Genomic DNA, 6,703 nt, shown 5'->3' on the forward strand with positions numbered 1-6,703 from the left:
ATGTGGATAGATATATAAGTATATATAATGTATGTGTATATGGGTGTATATGTGTAGGAATGTTGTTTATATATGGGAACCTGTTTTTCCTTGTACTGGCCATCTGTATCACCTAGGGGATGCCTAATCAGTGGTTAATAAAGAACCTCACCCAAGGAACAATACACAAACAGATAATAAAACAGATGCCAGTAAACAAGATCTAGTTCCCATAACAAACTGATTAACCGTACAACCCTCAAGGGGTAATAAATCCATCAGGCCTGAGTTAGCAGAAGATGGATGAATTACTGGACAGATGGGTTGGAGTGATGACCCAGCTGGACCTTTTGTTGAACCCTAAACTTAGATGCCAGCTCCAGATTCCTATATCAAATTAAGCTGGGGGGTACATTTAAATGCACCAACCAATCCCAGTCTAGGTGAGGTGTGTCATCTTACAGATCACACGCAGTAACCAATCCAAAAGCCCCAATGATTCCTAATGGGAATTAACTATATAAAATGGGAACTGAGAGAATGGAGGTCGCTCGCTTGCTCTTAGGCCTTTCTGAGGTAAGCGGTTATGGAGTCCTCTTCTGAAGGAAGCCGGCTCCTGAAGTACCCAATAACATCTTAGCAGATAGCTATAAGATATTCCTGATTGCAGTCTTATGGGTGTCTATATTATTATTGCATTGTTTGCACTTTTTTCATTATTTTGTACTAACCATTATCAGATTAATACAGGGGTTACCTATTAACAACCTTATTTTCAAGTACTGTATATATTGATTGAAGTTCCTATATCTAGATATCAAACAATATTGCTGTGTACTTTATGTTTCACCGTGTTTTCTTAATTAAACTGTTTGAGTGACTAGCTATCATTTGTGCATGAACCTTCATTTCGCGAATTTTTATGTGCATTGATAGGGAGATATAATATCCATATTTATGCAGATCAATATTCCTAATCAACACTACCTCGGCTGTAAAGGCCCCAACTATTAATGAATGTGAAGAGGCTGAGGCTTCCCCTCACATGGACAGTGTAGGGGCCGTAGCTGTTGGGGAAATTGAATGTGAAGCGGTTAAGGCCATCACTTATGTGGCCAGTGGGGAGCGTGTAGCTGTTGCTTACAGTAGTAAATGGGAAGAGGCTGAAACTGTCCCCTACGTAGGAAATGTAGTGAGAAAGAAGTGTTGGTGAGAAAGAAGGGGTAAATATTGCTGCAGCTATAGAACATGTGGCTGCAGCTAGCAAAGCCTTTGAGAGACCTGAAGAAGTTATAATCAAATGACAGTTCACACAGTTTACAATTAGAAGATGGGGCTGCTGAGAAAGTTTTTGTGGAAGTGAAGGCTGCAAGAGGGATGGAAAACCTGAAGCCTCCAAATCCAACTAAAGCAGGGGTGAGAACACAACCTCATGGCGAATTACAAGGCTGTTCTCGCTTAAAAATCGTCCAACAACACAAAACAGTAGACCCATGTTCTTACAATCTCTCTTCTAACTGGCTTGCTTGTTGTTCTCAGACCAATACTTCGCCACATTTATGTATCTTTTTCTGACCCTTCATGTCAGTCGGGGGCCAAAAAATTTCCTGACATTTCCCACTGAAGCACAGCTTGTTTAGTCAAGTCACTATTGTGAGTCCTAACCACTAAAACAAATGTGCCAACACAAATATAACTTTAAACTTTCTTGTCAGGTGTCCCGGCAACTCTGTCTGAGAATAATAATTACTCAATAGGCAGATCAGCTTTTCAGTCCAACCTACCAGACTTGCTAGATCTTGGTTATCGTTTGTTGCTGAGCAAAATTAGGTATATTATGGGGGAGGACATCTCCACAGCCAGGGAGAGAAACTCGAAAGCTTACATTCAGAACTCCAAGCCCTTTGTAATAAACAGGACAGTGGAAATAGAACCTGATGCAGCAATCTGCATATTCAGGGCCAAAGTAAAATGGTGGAAGACCTTTGGGGCTCAGTACTAGCCCTGTTTTGGGAATATACCCTGGGTTCCCCTTAAGAGTGCCTCGAAATTAACACTATGCACTATAATCCTCCCTAGAGACATTGTGGTCAAGCTGCATTTCTACCAAACCAGCGAATCCCTTTTGCAAGCAGTTAGAGAGAGGGGGATGTGGGCTTTTAGTGCTCACCTTCCATTTGTATGCTGACCTGGCAACAGCTATTATTAAAAATAGTGGGCCTTTTGCCCCTCTTCAATTGCTGGAGCAAAAGATTCCATATGAGGTTTCTTTTTCAAACTTATTTAGTGGGATAAACTCTTTTTGAGCTGTCCCCGCAAATCATCCAGCCCATGGCCCAAGGCCCGAGCCTTTGGAACTTTCCTGGAGGTGGATCTCTTTCATCAAATAATAACTTTGTTGTTAACTTTTTCTCCTGGTGCTGACCTGATCTTCTATCCCTACTTACCTAGGACATCATGAAGTTGTTTTCCCCAGCTTATCCCCAGCTGGCGTTGATATCCACTGTAAGCCATAGATTTGCCACACTCTGTTATTGCCTTTCTATTGGGGTTGTTAATATTGATATTAACTGCTGTGGGTTTTGGGATCTTTCTTTTACAATGCATTACATATTTCTTCTATTACGGATGTGCAAGCGAGTCTTTAAACTCAATCTCGCAGCGAATTCGTCCATTCTCGTTTACCGAAATTTTAAGCGAGAACAGCCGGTGTAAATTCGGCAATGGAGGTTGAATTTTTTATAAAAAAAAAAAATCTCTCTGCTTTTTACAAAAGTGTGCGATCCGCGGCACTAGAGGGTAATAAACCTCTAGTGCAGGGGATCTTCTCAATGAATGCGACTGTCCTGTGAATCCCCTGTGAATCCTATGGTTATAATTTCCTCGATCTTCTGATGGTTTCGTGAAATTGAATTGCTGAAATTTCGCTGAACCATCAGAAGTTCGAGGAAATTTTTTTTACATTCACAAGAATAGATTGTAAGCTTTTCAGGGCAGGGTCCCCTCCTCCTGTATCACTGTCTGTATTAGTCTGTCATTTGCAACCCCTTTTTAATGTACAGCGCTGCGTAATATGTTGGCGCTATATAAATCCTGTTTAATATTAATAATAATACTAATAATAATAATAATAAAAGTGTAAGTATACTTCCTTCATGGAAAGATCATCAGATATTGTCTCATACATACTTTTCTTTTTGCAGCCTGGACTAACTCTCTATAAAAGTCATACCATGGACCAGGATTGAGAGCAGTGGACTCTTGATTCTATCCCTCCTGAGGTGAGGTGTTATTCTTTTGTTGGGGATTTGATTGTAGACGAGTCTGGGGGGTTGGGGAGTTGTTTGAATCTGTCATACATAGACATTAAATAGATATGAATATTTATTCACCAAATTACCTTCCATATAGTTATTGGACACAAAAATCGACAAATAAAAGATCTCTGCCAGTATAATATGAAGACATGTATATTTGGCTTTAAGTACAGGGGGATGAGGATATAAAACCATTGTAACATAAATAAGGTTCACTGGTTGGGGATACTTGGAGATGGTGGTAGAGATTTTGGATAACAATCACCATAGAGCTAGCAATATTAATTATATAAATTATGTTACTAAATACATACATTAAAAAGCCTCTCCACCTATCCACACTGTGACTTTGGTCTGATGATATCAACACTCCTAGAAAAAATGGCCCTATTGATCCAAGCGTCAAAATCAGGGAGCTACTAAATGAATAGTATATGTGGGTAAATGTCTCGTATACTATATGTGTGATGTAGATTAATAATTGTAATTATGTAAAATCGTGAATGATTATGCTGTTTTAGGCTATGTGTTCCTGATTAGGCTGACTCAAAACTCCGTAAAACGCATTGAATGTCTAAAACCTATTCACAGACGTTTTCAATTGTGGTGGCATGGAGATCTATGTAATGATTTTATGAATGTTTTTAAATTGAACCTTTAATAAATAAAAGTTTTAAAATATATTTATGAAGTACGTGAACTCTGGTTGACTTAATGGCCATTAAAAGTCCCATCAATATTCATTTTTATCTTGTTCATATGGTTATCAACAGGGATGTGGCATCTTTCTGAAAATATTCTTCACCTTAAAGGTGAAAATGAATGCAGTTTCAACAAGAACACCAAAACTTCATTATATTCCATTTTTCCTTTTTGGAGTTTAGATATGTTTTAAATTAGCAAGTGTATAGAATGTTTTGCAGTCCTCATCAAAATCTAGTAGTTGGATTGTGCTTGCATGTGTGACTATCTAATTATTTAGCCCAGCCTGTAAATAGGAAAATCACTATTCTTGTTTCACGTCTACAAATTCTGCCACTTTGCTGCTGTTCTACCTTTTCAGGTGCTCCACACTTATTTGAATACCTGCTCCTCCTGTGGCACATTGCATTTTCTTCCACCTATGGTAATAACGCATGTACAAGATAATGGGAGAAACCACAGAGTGTGACTGGGGAACTGGTATTCAACTAACCTAGACTGGACACATCCCTACAGATCTTGGGGAGCAGAAGGGCATTAGAATTTAAAGATACAAAAAGGTAAATATAGATGTGACCCTTATGTTACTGGGTCACTTATATTACCAAACAGCATGCCATTAAACATTTGTTGATAGTAACCTACAGTATTTTGAAAAACACAAAAGCCCTACAAATTAGGCAACCTTCTACTAGAGCATAATATGAAATGGTTAACTATATTTTAGGTAATTTAGCTCTTTGCAATAATCAGTTACTATTTCTATTTTGATTAATAGATTAATTACATTGAAAACAGTTGTCTCCGCTTCATTATACGTATTTGTATTTTTTTCATCTATCCCATGGGTCCCATTAAAAGTTTACTTCTGCAACTCTGTAGTCATTACAACAAGTAAGATTCTTCTTTAATATGCTAGTTTTTTTTAGATGTAATGATGTAGTTTAATGTAAGAAATTAAATTGTATTAACTCCTACTGGTACTTGTTGATGGCAATCTATATTTGTATTGCTTTTAATGGTGCTTTTTCACTTGTGCCTTATAGTTCTGTAAAGCATAATTGTTCTGTAAAGCATCTGTAAAGATAATTTATCAGCACTGCAGACGCAAAGCAAAAGACTGAAGAACTTTCCTAAAATATAGCTATGACAGGTTGTACGTTACACTTAAGTACAGTTTTAGACATCTGGTCCCCTCCTGCAGTCAGTGGTTCTTCCTACTAACATTTATGCCATTTATATCACTATGTGTGTACTGTACGAATTAGTCAGCGGATGAAAACCACGTGCAATGAGTGACCCAAGATCTTTACCAATCTTCTTTAACAAAATCATTATTTTCTAAAGGTTACTTAGTGGTGAACAAAGATACAGACAATGGGGGAAGTGGTTATCTAACTTTGCTGGTGTAACTCTATCTTTAATATTAGTTTTAGCAACATAACTGCTTTAATAATTATTTTCACAATGTACAGTTTTTTTGCACAATGATCAATGGTCTTTGGCCATACTGTAGGAGAACTGTCACTGTGTGTGTTTTACACCCCCCTTAGCTTTTGGTTTAAAATATGTGATAGATTGCAGATGGACTCTGCATTCTCTTACAAGGGTTTATTAAACCGATGTAGAAAACATTCCTGGTAATGAGAGGTTGTAAAATTCTGTGATCTGCCCAGTGTTCTAAGGCAGCTAATTAGATTTTAGGACAACTATGGATAAATTAAATTGGGAGTTTTCATTGCAAAAATGTCATAGATAAGTCAAGATATCATGTGACATTTTGCCATTTTGGTGAGAGGTATTGGAGTGTACAGGTAGGCCAAAACCAAGGGGTGTATTTATAGATTATTTCCCAATTCAATTCACTCTAAATATGCCCAAAATTTCATTTATGCATATAGACTTTAGGATTGCAACAGCTGTGCACTTTGACAATTGGCCACTAGATGGCAGAACGAGTCATTGTTTTAATAGGAATTGAAACAAGAGTGTAGAGAGATTTGACCATTTGTCAGTGAATTTCAGATGAATTGACAGAGGAATAATTTAATAATAGAGCCCAAATGTTTTTTGGTAATCTTTAAGTGCCAGTGAAATTTAAATGGCTTTAAAAGTTTAGGGTTGTTTATTTCACCTATTCTGCCATATAAAAAAAACCCTACTATGCCTCATTAGTAACAACAGTAGGACAGCAAAAATTCAAAGAAATAAAATGACAATGAAATGCACACATACAAGAAGGAGAACACAAATACAAAAAACTCTAAATCAATTAAACCACCCCAATACACCCCCTCAAAAATGTACCTGATGAATATTAGTAAAATAAATTGTCAACTTTACACAATAAAATTGAATCTACATTTTTTACTAAATTTGCTGCTATCTGTTAGATACTAATACTAATACTCACACAGCTATACCATAGTGTCTGGCTAATACTTTATCATCAAACTTGCATTAAAAAAGTTTTAACACAAGTTGTGTGTAAATTATTGCAGAGTTATTTCTCATTTAATCACCACTGAAAACAGTTTGTGATGTTAATTCCTCATGGGCTATGCAGAGTATATAAAAGTTGTACTTTAACATCATCTTTCTGATTGCTTTTATTGTTCTTCAATACAAAGGTACACACACCTATTTAGGGTGTCATATATCCAGTATATTTTCTGTCTAATTAAATATATGGTAATGTATAATAC

The sequence above is a fragment of the Pyxicephalus adspersus genome, chromosome 6 (genome assembly GCF_032062135.1).
Source record: "Pyxicephalus adspersus chromosome 6, UCB_Pads_2.0, whole genome shotgun sequence".
Lineage (NCBI taxonomy): Eukaryota > Metazoa > Chordata > Amphibia > Anura > Pyxicephalidae > Pyxicephalus > Pyxicephalus adspersus.